The sequence below is a fragment of the Pinus tabuliformis genome, chromosome 9, assembly GCF_031772625.1.
Source record: "Pinus tabuliformis cultivar Carrire ecotype Pingquan chromosome 9, CPIR1, whole genome shotgun sequence".
Classification (NCBI taxonomy): Eukaryota; Viridiplantae; Streptophyta; class Pinopsida; order Pinales; family Pinaceae; genus Pinus; species Pinus tabuliformis.
Window position 1 is genome coordinate 1,391,645,139 of NC_142307.1, and position 16,666 is coordinate 1,391,661,804.

Below are 16,666 nucleotides of genomic sequence, written 5' to 3' on the forward strand. Positions count from 1 at the left end.
AAATTTTGTAATAATTTTTAGTTCTCTTTTCACAACAATCTCTATCCAACTTATTTTTTTTCTTTTTCTCTCCCCCTCTCTTTGTACTAATTAGGTTGTAGATTTGCAATTGCTCATAAATTTTTAATCGATATCACAAGACACAAACCTACTAAACTGCTCTGCGAACATTAATTCACAATTCAGAACACAAATCTCAGACATGCAAGAAGAAATAACACACATGCAACAAGTAATTTTATCTAGGGAAAACAATCTTCTAAAGGTCCCAATGCATGCTTCCATTAATCAAATTAATTGATCCAGGTGGATAGTGGTGGCCACCCGCCTATTCCATTTGGACCGTCACCACTGTTTCTTCCACTTTTTCAGTTTCCTTAATTGTAGCACAATTTACTATTACTGGCAGTTTTTCGGGTCTTGAACTTCTAGAGTTGTTTTGAGGCCCTAAACAACATTTATCTGGAAAACGGGAAAACGTGAGTCTTTAATTAATGTTTTTATTCGAAATTTTATTCCTCGGATAAATATTTCTAACGAGGTATTGTGAACATCAAACAAAGATTGTATGCCAAAGTTACAACCCCGGGAAGTCGATGTACCAATTTACCCAAACGGGGCCCATAGTTTTGGCACTTCATCTCCTAGGGTTAGGTTTTCAGAAGTTTAGGGTTTTCTATTGTTTCTCAATAATAAATAGGCCTTCACGTCTCATTGTAACACAGTTTAGAGGCATGTAGCGGCCACATTTCTTCTCATAGATAAGCTACCATCACCCGAGCTAGTTTATTTCCTGTTCCATAAGTAAGCATATTTCAATTATTTGATATTAATGAAATGAAATTTTATTTCTACCGCATCTCTCTTTATATGTGTATTTCTGTATTTTGTTGCATTCCTACATAAGTCCAGATCATTAATAGAGATGTATTACAATTTCTTTGTTCAACTGAGCATGCCCTGCAAGTGCATACCCTATCTCTCTGCTCACTAAAGGCCTTTGACCCAGACTTAGCCAAATTTTTCCATGGCTTGAGCTCCTATTTCTTTGTGTTGTTCCTTGAGGAATTATCACCTATTATTTAGGAAATTTCTTTAATTGAATTGTGCAATTCCTTAGGTTGATCATCTGACTACATTCAACACCTGTACACTCAAGAATAGTCTACTACTTATGTTACACTGCCTTGGAATCTCCAACTTAACTAGGTAACTCAAATTCTCTGCATGCACTATCTATTTTGGGTTGATTAACCAGTTAACTAGATGATCACTGAGTTTGACTGAAGTCCCATTGCTTAACTTGTTGAGAATTCAATAAGGAAATGTATATGTTAATTCTCTTAACTTGATAGCTATTTGTGTTACCTTTTTATTTATTAGCTTTGATCTTTCTTATTCAAATGTGAAATACATCAAATAACTACTAAAACAGTAAGAACAATGACACAGTATATAGGCTACAAGCCAGGGCCAAAACCCCTCCTCTTGAAGGGAAAAGCCGAAAATCTCTTCTTATCTTTCTGATATTTCAATTGAAGAATACCATGACCTAGACTCAGACAAATACCCTCCAAGATCAAGTCTTCCTCGGCCTCTAGTTGCAATATCTTCAACATCCTAGTAAATTCGAAGTTCTACTGCCCAACAATTGCTACAACTGCTGCTTCCTCTCTTGGATACTTTGATCTCCCTCTAACTGCTCTTCCCTTGACTTCACTTGCCTTGATATGGATCCTAGGGCTAGTAGGAAACCCTAAGAGACCTTCACTTTCCTTATTTCTCTTCTTTCTTCCAAAATCGAACCTTAGACTTCCTTAGTGAAGAAACCCTAACTTCGCATTCCCAGAAGAATGTGGAGAGACCCAAACACTTCAACTTTCCTAGTCCTTCTCTTCTTCACACTTCCTTCTTCGACCTTCTGCTGCTCCCTTCCTTGCATGAGATATTAGTGAGAGAATGATCCAAATGGAGGATGAGTTCCTCTTATGTATAGGCTTCTTCAAGGGTGGACATTGCTCTTCATGTAGGCTGACTTGACAACTCATTAGGCCAACCTGATCTTGGAGGTATTTTGACACTTTCAAGACAAAATAATTTTTTCTTTACAATATAGAATGTGCCCATAGGGTCTTCCATATATGAGAATGACTCTTATACCTAGGAAAAACCCTAAAAGCACTCAATGGGTGCTTGACCTATAAAATAAAATAACTTTAGTATGAAACCCACGCTTCAATAATAATATTTTTTTTTTCATTTTATATTTACAAGAATACATTTCATACTAATGAAGACCGAACCTAGTTACACATTTTTCAACACTGCCTCTTAATTAGGGAGGCATTCATTATAGGTACATGGTCATTCTCAATCTGAAGAGATCTCATAATAAGAGTTAGATTGGTAGCCCATCCATCTAACATCATAATGAACAACATTATCATATAGCAAGGACTTGACTAACAACTCTATCTCTCCATAAGATCAAAGCACAATGACGGTGAGAACAATGATGTATAGACCAGTGTTGCACACATCGCGATCGGGATTTAATCGGCGCCGGGAAAAAGTTGAAAAAATCGTTAAAATCGGGAAAAATCGGAAAAAGCGGGAAAAAATCGTTTGGCACAAAAATATTCATTTTTTTTCATTTTTTTTCAATTTTTTTAATATCTAAACCATCTACAATATAAAATAAATACATTGACACATAAATATGATAAAAAAACTAATATATAAGATGTTTAATATCATTTCTAGCGCTAAAATCACACATAACATTGAATCATGTCCTGAATAGTAAGTCCCAACTCAGCCTCAAAATATCAACAAAAAATATGATAATGTATCTCATCATGTCATAATGTCATATACAATAAAATGAAAGTCTAATCTTATTGATTTCCTCTGCCCCTCTTGCGAGAAAATGCCACAGCTTTCCCTTTCCCTCTAGATGTAGATGCTGGTGCCCGTGCAGGTGGAAATGGCAGTGGAGTCTGATGTGATCTAGACGTTGAAGAACTAGAAGTAGGAGCTATAGGAGGTAGACCACGTCCTCTACTGGTGGCAGGGGTAGCCCGGCAGGTGGTGTCACCTGGAAACATTACAATCTCCCAATCCTGAAATCCTGAAAAACTGATAAGTCTGCTGGATTTTAAATGAAATCTAAAATTCTACTTTCTCCATATGAAATCCAATGAGGCTGGAACCACTCTCAAACATCCTGAGTCATTTCATGGTAATGTTAAAAATTTAAGTAAAAGGATGAAAATGAAGATTAAGGAGAATGTCACTTTTACTTTAAGAATTTAACATTACCATGAATAGCATATCCATACTAGGGCCTAGACTTGATCATTAAGCTACCCCACTCAAAAATTATTTGTTTCTTTCAAAAAACATTGCATGAAAAAACCCAAAAAAAGTTATAAAACTATGCTGTCCTGATCCCCCACGATTTTTTCGTTAAAAATCGCGCTTTTTTCGAAAAAATCGCGATTTTTTGAAAAAAGCGCGATTTTTTCAGTAAAAATCGGCAAAAAAAGTAGGCGATTTTTTCGTATAAAATCGCGATTTGATCGGCAAGATGAAAAAATCGCGATTTTCCGATAAAATCGCGATTTTATCGCGATTTTAACAACACTGGTATAGACACCATCATCATTGTCTCTCCAAGGTACATACCCCACTTGGGTGTTCAAAAAGTATGACCTTCCATTGGAATATTCTTAGCTTGGGTAGCTAATCCTCAAGAATATCGGTCCATGAGTACTCTTTTCTTGAATGTCTTACCACATTCTCAAAGAGTATCGAATGCTAGATGGTTACCAATCCTCCATTATTTCTTCCCAAGTGAAGACAATAATGTTGTGTCTATCTCTCCCTATCAATTAGGGAGGACAAATCCACCAAACCAATCTTGTTCCTTAAGTATAAAAGCTTCTTGTTTGGAAGTTATTTCGCCAATATGTCAGCTACCTTCTCATCAATGGAGATATATCGTAGCTTCACCACACCATTTTTTACTAGCTCTCGTATATAGTGATACTTGTTGTTGCTATTATTTTTCTTCCGATGAAACATTGGGTCCTCAGAAAAATGAATACAATTGGTGTTATCACAATGTATCATTGTAGGGTTCATCAGTCCTTCAAATAAGTCAGATAACAACTTCCTTAACCAAACTGCTTACATGCTAACTTCACATGTTGCAACATACTCAACTTCAACACTACTTAACACAACATTGTCTTGTTTTGTGCTTATCCATGAGACCATAGAGGATCCTAAGCTGAAACATCATATTGTAGTTCTTCTCCAATCCTGTTCACTGCCTCCCCAGTCGGAATCTGTATAACCAGTTAGTTGAACATCATTCCTTCTATTATACTTCAAGTAGTAGTTGAAGGTTCCTTGTAGATATCATAGAATATGTTTTTCTACTATCCAATGGTCATGCTTCGGCTCCACTTAGAACTAACTGAGTACATTTACTACAAAACATATGTCTAGTCTAGTATTCACTAAGTACATTAGTGAGCCAATGAGTTGTCTGTATCTGGAGGGATCCATAGGGCTTGATTCAGAACTTCTTAGTTTCTTCAAGTTAGTGATCATTGGAGTGGTCATTTATTTACAGTCCATCATGTCGAACTTCTTCAATATCTCGATCACATACTTTCCTTGAACTAAATAGACTTCATTAAGTTCTTTCCAAACTTCCAGTCCCAAATAGTAATACATTAGCCCAAGGTCCTTCATGTCAAATTATGTTGCCAATTTCTTCTTACATTCTTCAATTCTACCTTCTACACATGTCAAGAGAAGATCATCTACATACAAAAGAATGATTACAGGTTCATTGTTCACAACCTTGATGTAGAGGTTTGAGTCAGCAAAGCTTTTTGTGAAGCCTAATATCTCTAGGTATGCATCCATCTTATCATACCACACCCTTGGTGATTTCCTAAGGCCATATAGTGCCTTCTTCAATCTACAAACATATGGATTCCTATCCTTTGCTTAAATCCCAATGGTTGTTCTATATACAATTCTTCATCTATTGTGCCATTCATAAATGAATTCTTTACATCCAGTTGGTGGATGTTCCATCCCATTGATGCCACCAGAGAGACTAATGATCAAATTGTAATATATCTTATTGTTGGAGAAATTATATCTTCATAGTCGATGCCTTCGAGTCGAGAGAAAACTCTGACCAAAACTCTTGATTTATATTTATCTATACTTCCATTGGCTGCATTCTTGATCTTATAGATCCATTTGGAAGTAACCGCAAACTTTTCTTCGGGCCTAGGTACTGTTAGCACTCAGAATTAACCTCAAGGCTGAGAAAAGGAAATTCTGAGGTAACTACAGACCAAGCTTTTGATCTGGCATCTAGCCTTGCCAGACCAAAGAGGGCTCTCTCTTTGCCAACAAAACGTGGTTGCAATAAATGAAATTTTAGGCTAGCTATGGAGTACGGGGATTTGTTTGAAAGGTTTTGGGTCGAAACAACAAGAGAAAGGATGATTGGGCTATGGAGTCAATGCCAGTTTTTGTCGGAAAACTTGGGGAAATTAAGTACCATGTTTAGCCAGATATAAGATTGCAAATGAGAGAAGAATAGAGGGGAGAAAGCCCGCTACCTTGCAGGCATCAAACAGGGATGGATCTCCAAGAGCAGCTTTAGACGAATGAGAAACACAGGGTTGCTCAACAGAGCATCTAACCAAGGATGAATTCTGCAAAGACAACCACTACATCTAATAGCAAAATCATCATGAAAGGAGCATCATAGGGGATGGATTCCTAACATATCACTTAGATAATGCTGTAACAAGGTAGAAAAACAAAATGTGTAAATGAATTTATGAGAAAAACATATTGGACATTTAAGCATCGTGATGAATCCCAAGTCCAAAGGGCAGAAAACTACTTTATTAAAATGATATTCAGGAAATTTTACACAGTACCAAGAAGCCTCTCTGCTACCAAAATCAAACCTCTACATCTTAAAACTAATCCTATTTATAATATTACAAAATCATTTTAAATTTCCTCAACATAGGAAATAAAAAATAAAATAAAAAATACAATTAATAATAAAATCCTATCATAAAACGATATTAAAACTAAACAATATTTAATAAAGCTCTCGTGAACTATGGAAAATAGAGTTGTTTTGAAAACCAAAATTAGTGAATTTGGTCAAGATCTGCTTCCTTTAAGGGTGGAATCCCACAAAATCCGCCCTTTGACTGCCACCTTGCACCTGCCTGCACAAATTTTGGAGTTGTTAGATTGACCTACTTTTCTTCTCCCTTCTTGGATGCTCTCTGACTACCATTTGTACTGGTACCACCTACCGCTAAGCTTATCTACTATAGAGGTCTACACTACTTGAATGCAACTGCATGCCTTTTCAATACCATTACCATGCTCTTAGCATATAATGATGACACAAATATTTACATGACATTGCCTTGATGTTTTCTTCTGGAGGCTTAGCATAGATTCCAAATCTGTAGATGAGACATGACTTGGTTGTCAATCGTCAGCTTGCTCAAACTCTTCAATAATTTTTAGAGCACAATAGAGCTTAGTTGTATTTCTAGGAAGACTGCTCTAGTGAACTAACACAGACTCCTCTAAGCTTGGAAAGAAAATTTGAGAAGCAACAACGTCTTCCTGTTTTCCTGAGTGTATATGTGGTTTTACAATTCAACAAATATTTCTCCACAACTACCTCTACAATCTACTGAATAAAATGCAATTATTTGTGGCCTTTTGCAGCACGTCTCATTAACCTGCTTTATTTACAATAACTGAGGTGCGCCCAAGAACAACAACATCAAAATTGTCAAGAAAATTAGCAGATAGATCTTTCACACTGCCTTTTTTCAACAAAGACATGGACCATAGAATTGAAATATCTTAATGATTCCCAGCAGACTTCAGCAATCGATTTTCCCTTGTGATTGGATACCTCAGCAAGAATAAAAAAAAAAATTACTGATGAAGTTTTTGCTGTAACTGGACTATCATCGATCAATGTCAAATTACCAATACCTGCCAAAACTATTTTCTTGCATAGCTCTGCAACCATTCTAGTCATTCCAATAACCAAAAAACGATATTTGCTTAATCTACTTTGTGCATCAACACCCTAGACACGGATTTGAAGATCATAGATAGCAGTTTCCTGGTCATTCAATACCCCTCCATTCTTGTTGAAGGCAACAACCGGTTATCGTATTTTAACCCCCATCAGCAAATGTAGCAACGTCGATTTCCTCGTGTCCCAAGGAATCTAGCTGTCTTTTAGGTCAGGTAAGGGCCTTCTGCTCAATGATGGGCACCTATAGAACTTTGTTTTCTTAGAATGGCCCTACACGTAGCGCTTGGCTCTAAGCGCAGCGCCACACTTCCAGAAGCACAGTGCCACAGAGCTACGTGCAGCGCTACCTCCTTTGGTTAGCTTGACTCGATTTTTTGCATGTTATGGATGCAGGGAAACTGAGCTGGGCCTTCGGCTCTCATCCTTGGATTCCATCTCCTTCTTTGGCTTTGACTTCAATTTTATGAGCCTTTGTAGCTAAAATTTCCTTCTCAAGTCTCTCTTCCAAAGAGTCTTCCAGTATCCCCTAACGAATCTTTTCTTTTTTTAATTTATCTATTCAACAGCCTCTTGACTATTTCCTGTTAATGTTATGACTTCTCCTTCACTCGAATATGGACCACATGGTTGTCCAGGAGAGATTTGGAAATTTATCCTTTCATTGATGATTCCAAGCATGATTTTACACTCTGTCTTAAACAAATATTGTAGCAGAAGCTCATTGGGGTACTGACACATCTTGATGTTGAATTCTACTCAAAGACCTTCCATTGATGTAAGTGTAAGCATTGGTTGGACCAAGCTGCGTAGGTATCTTCCCTAAAATTACCCTATTCTTCTCTATGCCATGTTCATGCACTCCAACATATTTTATTTGATCATCTTTCTTAAAAGCACATTTTGATTGCTGCGATGACTCTGTATTGTCATTTTGTTTTGAAGAACATTTTTCATCTTCACAACCCTCACTTGAAACTCTCTTTTCAACACCTTCCAATCCATAAGGGGCAAGTTTCCTCAGAGCCGTGGCAACAGATTTTGGATACTTGTCATTTACATAGCTACCATCTTCTTTCGCTTCACTGCTTGCCCAGTCTTCTTCATTGCTTGCATCATTCTCATCATCTACCTATGACTCTGATGAACATTCTTCCCCAATTTCACCAGTTTCATTTTCATCATTAGTCTCACCTTCTGATGCACCTTCTTCACCAAAATCATGGGGCACAAGGGCACTACTGTTAAGAATTAACAATGGCACTTGTAAATTATGTGCAAGGGCCTTCACTAATCTCTCTCGATATAGCTCTGTTCCTGGTATTCTCTGTAATAGGATCATGCAGCTTGAAGAACTCAAACGTGAACCATAATGAGCAGCAAATTTGTGATGTTTTAAATGGTCCATTGCACATTCCTTTAAAGTATCTTTAATATGTCCCTCCAAGAAATAGGGAAACATTTCCCATGACACATTGATATTCTGCCAGGGCACCAATCTGCACAAAATTTCCTTCCGAAACCTTGACTTCATGGATAGAAAGGGTGACTCTCGTTTCTTGGTTTGAAAAAAATTCTCTCGTTCTGAAGCCATTCCTACTGATCTTGTTCCCCCAAACGAGCATGATCATTTGATCCAGGACTAGTCAATTCATATTTCTCAATTTGCGTTTTGCCAACAGAATTAGCAGTAACCTCTCCCTTATTTTTATCTGGTTCCCCGCCATTGTTTACAGGAACATGCTTCTCCTTGTTTCTATTTTGTCCATTCCCTTTTGAACTAAAGTGTCTAACAAGATGTCGATTGTGGGTGTGTATTTGAATCTCTTGAAATGAAATAAACCTAGGCTTCAACCCACAATCAAATAATTTACTTAAGAAATAGGTTCCACACGGACCACTAGAGAATGTATTTCTTCCAAATCTAAAACTTGGACAGACAGAAGTCAATGCGCCATCTTCCTTTGAAGCCAGGGAAAGTTCTGTATCCCAATTGGGGGTATTTAACCCTGTCTGACTATTGCATCTTGGGAATAGAAATTTTGGAGCTCCTTCATGTCTACATCATGCCTTGCTTTCTCTTTTGCATCTATTACGCCTACAAATTCCTCTCTTTCCTTTGTTGCTTCCACTTTCTTTAGCTATTCCATTCTCTGAATGTGCAATTTCTATGGCGTTTTATGGACTGACTGTTTCTTCACATGCTTGGCTGTACATCTCACGAAGCCGTTTCAGTTCAAACTCCAACTTTTCTAGCTTGTTTTCAAGCTGTGACTTTATAGACGTGTTTGGCAGTGAGGATGTGATTGAATAATTATCAAATGATGGAGATCGCTCATCATTGTCCTCACTAGTCATCCTGATTCCCATTTTACTCTTGATATTTTCAAAATCAAGAAGCGTGGTTGATTTCCCAACTAGAGGTTCTGCCTCTTTTTGAAAATTGCAAGTCCTCGAGATAATTTCGTTGCTGGCCCTGCTTGACTCTAAAGAAGCAGCTGATTTCACTGAAGAGAGTTTTCCTTTTGATATAACATATACAGTACAAAAACTTGGAACAATCTTTGCCACCCTTGCTGGTACATTCAGGGACCATGACCCTCCTATAAAACAATCTATTTGACAAATATTATAAACTCAGGGAACGATCATGAAGATAACGTTAGGACAAATGTTAAGACGAATGAAGATAGCTTGGCTCACAAAAATTGGCTCAAAAATATCCATGTCTTCCTCACAGCCATGCGCTCTGCAAAGTGATTACTTGCAGAAAGGACCCCAATGAAAATATCTATCGGACCCTCTGGCAAAGGAGGAGCTTTTCATTTATTTGAAATGTTAAGTATTCTTTGAGTTGAAAAGCTTGGAAGAGATGTAAGTAAGGATGACAGCAAAAACTAAATGAACATATATAAATCTTCAAGTAATTCCTCTCTAGGAGCATGAGACCAGCAGCTGTAAACTTTTCACCAGCAATATCCCTGTCAACAATGTACAGTGCCCTTTGCACAGGATATCTCTTTCAACCAAAGCAGAGAAACAAGCTCACCATATGTTGAGATGAGAATTAGCAGCACAGTAACAGACCTTCAAATGCTATGTTCTCTCCTTCTCTATGACAGTCCAGCCACTGACATCTCCTAGCTTCCCCTAGATCATTCAATACCTGAACTGCTACACAGGAGGCCTTTGAGTCAACCATTCATTTAGCTGTATCTTTTGATCCAGGAGGCGCTTTTGGGATTGTGATATACCATTGGAAAGCTCTTTCCAAGATGCTTACGATGGACACACTAATGACATGTTTTTCCCTAAAGATCATGTGAAAAACATCTAACAAAACCAAACATAGTAAGAGCTCATGTTGATCCCTGGTGACAAGCTGCGAAGACTGGAACTAACATCGGCCTTATTGGGGATGGAAACTCCTTGGAGGTGTCAAGACAACCTGTACATAAACAAATACCGAAAACTGAAATTCTACCTCGAGCAGCTTATTTATACACAAACCTACCCTACTTTGCAGCAAAATCAATAAATCAAGTAATGCTGTAATGCCGGACCAACCAATTAAGCAACCGTGACAATGATGCTGCTAGGAAGTGCTTGAACTAGGACACAAATATAAATGCTGATAGCCATCCATGCACAAACTGAATTTGGCTGTGCGAAAGACAATCTGACTTATCATTCAAACTGAAAAAATACTCCATATATGCGACAATAGGATCAAAGAAACCAGGCTATGTTTTCTGCCCTAACTCCTCAACGCAAACCTCGAACTGCAAACTGTCAATGCAAACATCCACGAGCAGCCCTATTGTTTCTTGTTTTGAAGGAGGAAGAGTTTCCAAGAACTTTTTGGGATCTCGGAATTCATATGATTGGATCTGATCATTTAAATACTGAATCGCCTTCTCAAATTTTTCAACAACTAACTCAAAGAAACCAGTTTTAGCTTTAGGAGGAAACTTCGGAGATCTCAAACATTGAAGCACAGTAATGAGAAATACTTCATCTATTTCAATATCTACTAACTGGTCTCTAACTTCTTTGAAAGCTTCACAACACAAGATTTGCCACATACCGTGTCATTGGTGATTACCATCAATGTTCTGAAATCTGGATTCTAGATTCGTTGGCAGTGAAGTCGCTCTGAACTTTGAAGCTTCGGATCTTGAACAATGGAGTCGTCAGGTAGATGATTTCAGCCTTCATATGTGTCTGACTATTTTCCACCATCAACAACCAGATCTACAACTTGAACGATCTTTCCTAGAGAAGATTTGTCACCTCGTCCCCGGCAACGGTGCCAATATGTTAGCACTCAGAATCAACCTCAAGGCTGAGAAAAGGAAATTGCAAGGTAACCATAGACCAAGCTTTTGATCTGGCATCTAGCCCTGCCAAACTAGAGAGGGATCTCTCTTTGCCAACAAAACGTGGCTGCAATAAATGAAATTTTAGGCTAGCTATGGAGTGCGGGGATTTGTTTGAAAGGTTTTGGGTCGAAACAACAAGAGAAAGGATGATTGGGCTATGGAGTCAATGCCAGTTTCTGCCGGAAAACTTGGGGCAAATTAAGTACCATGTTCAGCCAGATAGAAGATTGCAAATGAGAGAAGAATAGAGGGGAGAAAGCCCGCTTCCCTGCAGGCATCAAATAGGGATGGATCTCTAGGAGAAGCTTTAGACGAACGAGAAACACAGGGTTTCTCAACAGAGCATCTAACCAAGGATGAATTCTACAAAAACAACCACTACATCTAACAACAAAATCATCATGAAAGGAGCATCATAGGGGATGGATTCCTAAAATATCACTTAGATAATGCTGTAACAAGGTAGAAAAACAAAATGTGTAAATGAATTTATGAGAAAAACATACTGGACATTTAAGCACCGTGATGAATCCCAAGTCCAAAGGGCAGAAAACTGTTTTATTAAAATGATATTCAGGAAATTTTACACAGTACCAAGCAACCTCTCTGCTGCCAAAATCAAACCTCTACATCTTAAAACTAATCCTATTTATAATATTACAAAATCATTTTAAATTTCCTCAACATAGGAAATAAAAAATAAAATAAAAAATACAATTAATAATAAAATCCTATCATAAAATGATATTAAAACTAAACAATTTTCAATAAAGCTCTCATGAACTATGGCAAATAGAGTTGTTTTGAAAACCAAAATTAGTGAATTTTGGTCAAGATCTGCTTCCTTTAAGGGTGGAATTCCACAAAATCTGCCCTTTGACTGCCACCTTGCACCTGCCTGCATGAATTTTGGAGTTGTTAGATCAACCTACTTTTCTTCTCCCTTCTTGGATGCTCTCTGACTACCATTTGTATTGGTGACCACCTATTGCTAAGCTTATCTACTATAGAGGTCTACACTGCTTGAATGCAACCGCATGCCTTTTCAATACCATTACCATGCTCTTAGCATATAATGATGACACAAATCTTTACATGGCATTGCCTTGATGTTTTCTTCTGGAGGCTCAGTACAGATTCCAAATCTGCAGATGAGACATGACCTGGTTGTCGACCCTTAGCTTGCTAAAACTCTTCAATAATTTTTAGAGCACAATAGAACTTAGTTGTCTTTCTAGGAAGACTGCTCCAACGAACTAACACAGACTCCTCTAAGCTTGGAAAGCAAATTTGAGAAGCAACAACGTCTTCCTGTTTTCCTAAGTGTATATGTGGTTTTACAATTCAACAAATATTTCTCCACAACTACCTCTACAATCTACTAAATAAAATGCAATTATTTGTGGCCTTTTGCGGTATGTCTCATTAACTTGATTTTTTCACAATAACTGAGGTGTGCCCAAGAACAACAACATCAAAACTGTCGAGAAAATCAGCAGATAGATCTTTCACACTGCCTTTTTTAAACAGAGACATGGACCATAGAAATGAAATCTCTTCATGATTCCCGACAGACTTCAACAATCGATTTTCCCTTGTGATTGGATACCTCAGCAAGAATCAAAAGAAAAAATTTGCTGATGAAGTTTTTGCTGTAACTGGACTATCATCCATCAACGTCAAATTACCAATACCTGTCAAGACTATTTTCTTGCATAGCTCTGCAACCATTCTAGTCATTCCAATAACCAAAACACGAGATTTGCTTAATCTACTTTGTGCATCAACACCCCAGACATGGATTTGACGATCATAGACAACAATTTCCTGGTCATTCAATACCTCTCCATTCCTATTGAAGGCAACAACCGGTTATCGTATTTGAACCCCAATCAGCAAATGTAGCAACATCGATTTCCTCATGTCCTAAGGAATCTGGCTGTATTTTTGGTCAGGTAAGGGCCTTCTGCTAAATGACGGGCACCTACAGAACTTTGTTTTTTTAGAATGGCCCTACGCGCAGCACTTGGCTCTAAGTGTAGTGCCACACTTCTAGAAGCGCAGCGCCACAGAGCTATGCGCAGTGCTACCTCCTTCGGTTATCTTGACTCGATTTTTTGTGTGTTATGGATGCAGGGAAACTGAGCTGGGCCTTCAGCTCTCACCCTTGGATTCCATCTCCTTCTTTGGCTTCGGCTTTAGTTTTATCAGCCTTTGCAACTAAAATTTCCTTCTCAAGTCTCTCTTCCAAAGAGTCTTCTAGTATCCCCCAACTAATCTTTTCTTTTTTTAATTTATCTGTTCAACAGCCTCTTGACTATTTCCTGTTAATGTTATGACTTCTCCTTCACTCGAATATGGACCACATGGTTGTCCAGGAGAGACTTGGAAATTTATCCTTTCATTGACAATTCCAAGCATGATTTTACACTCTGTCTTAAACAAATATTGTAGCAGAAGCTCATTGGGGTGCTGACACATCTTGATGTTGACTTCTACTCAAAGACCTTCCATTGATGTAAGTGTAAGCATTGTTTGGACCAAGCCGCATAGGTATCTTCCCCAAAATTACCCTATTCTTCTCTGTGCCATGTTCATGCACTCCAACATATTTTATTCGATCACCTTTCTTAAAAGCACATTTTGATTGCTGCGATGACTCTGTATTGTCATTTTGTTTTGAAGAACATTTTTCATCTTCACAATCCTCACTTGAAACTCTCTTTTCAAAACCTTCCAATCCATAAGGAGCAAGTTTCCTCAGAGCTGTGGCAATAGATTTTGGATCCTTGTCATCTACATTGCTACCATCTTCTTTCGATTCACTGCTTGCCCAGTCTTCTTCATTGCTTGCATAATTCTCATCATCTACTTCTGACTCTGATGAACATTCTTCCCTGATTTCACCAGTTTCATTTTCATCATCAGTCTCAACTTCCGATGCACCTTCTTCACCAAAATCATGGGGCGCAAGAATTAACAATGGAACTTGTAAATGATGTGCAAGGGCCTTCAATAATCTCTCTCGATATAGCTCTGTTCCTGGTATGCTCTGTAATAGGATCATGCAGCTTGAAGAACTCAAACGTGAACCATAATGAGCAACAAATTTGTGACGTTTCAAATGGGCCATTGCACATTCCTTTAAAGTATCTTTAATATGTCCCTCCAAGAAATAGGGAAACATTTCCCATGACACATTGATATTTTGCTAGGGCACCAATCTGCGCAAAATTTCCTTCTGAAACCTTGACTTCTTGGATAGAAAGGGTGACTCTCGTTTCTTGGTTTGAAAAAAAGTCTCTCATTCTGAAGCCATTCCTGCTGATTTTTTTTCCCCCAAACGAGCATGATCATTTGATCCATGACTAGTCAATTCATATTTCTCAATTTGTGTTTTGCCAACAGAATCAGCAGTAACCTCTCTCTTATTTTTATCTAGTTTCCCGCCATTGTTTACAGGAACATGTTTCTCCTCATTGCTATTTCGGCCATTGCTTTTTGAACTAAAGTGTCTAACAAGATTTCGATTGTGGGTGTGTTTTTGAATCTCTTGAAATGAAATAAACCTAGGCTTCAACCCACAATCAAATAATTTACTTAAGAAATAGGTTCCACATGGACCACTGGAGAATGTGTTTCTTCCAAAGCTAAAACTTGGATCGACAGAAGTCAATGCGCCATATTCCTTTGAAGCCAGGGAAAGTTTTGTATCCTGATTGGGGGTATCTAACCTTGTCTGGTTATTGCATCTTGGGAACAGAAATTTTGGAGCTCCTTCATGTCTACGTCATGCCTTGCTTTCTCTTTTACATCTATTACGCCTACAAATTCCTCTCTTTCCTTGGTTGCTTCCACTTTCTTTAGCTCTTCCATTCTCTAAATGTGCAATCTCTCTGGCATTTTGTGTGCTGACTGTTTCTTCACATGCTTGGCTGTACATCTCACGAAGCCGTTTCAGTTCAAACTCCAACTTTTCTAGATCATTTTCAAGCTGTGACTTTATAGACGTGTTTGGCAGTGAGGATGTGCCTGAATAATTATCAAATGATGGAGATCGCTCATCGCTGTCCTCACTAGTCATCTTGATTCCCATTTTACTCTTGATATTTTCAAAATCAAGAAGTGTGGTTAATTTTCCAACTAAAGTTTCTGCCTATTTTTGAAAATTGCAAGTCCTCGAGATAATTTCGTTGCTGGCCCTGCTTGACTCTAAAGAAGCAGTTGATTTCACTGAAGAGAGTTTTCCGTTTGATATAACATATAACAAAAATTTGGAACAATCTTTGCCACCCTTGCTGGTACATTCAGGGATCATGACCCTCCTATAAAACAATCTATTTGACAAATAATATAAACTCAGGGAATGACCATGAAGATAATGTTAGGACGAATGTTAAGACGAATGAAGATAGCTTGGCTCACAAACGTTGGCTCAAAAATATTCATGTCTTCCTCACAGCCATGCGATTTGGAAAGTGATTACTTGAAGAAAGGACCCCAATGAAAAGATCCATCGGACCCTCTGGCAAAGGAGGATCTTTTCATTTATTTGACATGTCAAGTATTCTTTGAGTTGAAAAGCTTGGAAGAGATGTAAGTAAGGATGACAGCAAAAACTGAATGAACATATATAAATCTTCAAGTAATTCCTCTCAAGGAACATGCGACCAGCAACTATAAACTTTTCACCAGCAATATCCCTATCAACAATGTACAGTTCCCTCCGCACAGGATATCTCTTTCAATCAAAGTAGAGAAACAATCTCGCCATATGTTGAGATGAGAATTAGCAGCACGGTAACAGAGATTCAAATGCTATGTTCTCTCCTTCTCTATGACAGTCCAGCCACTAACATCTCCTAGCTTCCTCTGGATCATTCAATACCTAAACTACTGCACGGGAGGCCTTTGAGTCAACCATTCATTCGGTCGTATCTTTTGATCCGGGAGCCGGTTTTGGGAGTGTGATATACCGTTGGAAATCTCTTTTCGAGCTGCTTCCGATGGACACACTAATGACATGTTTTTCCCTGAAGATCATGTGTAAAACATCTAACAAAACCAAACATAGTAAGAGCTCATGTTGATCCCTGGTGATAGGCTGCGAAGACTGGAACTAACAGGTACAATCTCCCATACTCCATTCTTCATTATAGAT

At 38.1% G+C, this 16,666-nt stretch overlaps 2 pseudogenes; both read right to left on the reverse strand.

The window, feature by feature from the left end:
• Nucleotides 1-6,450: 6,450 nt before the first annotated feature.
• On the reverse strand, nt 6,451-9,493 carry LOC149153715 (SUMO-activating enzyme subunit 1B-1-like; annotated as a pseudogene).
• A 3,077-nt stretch (nt 9,494-12,570) lies between these two features.
• On the reverse strand, nt 12,571-14,638 carry LOC149153716 (SUMO-activating enzyme subunit 1B-1 pseudogene; annotated as a pseudogene).
• Nucleotides 14,639-16,666: the final 2,028 nt, after the last annotated feature.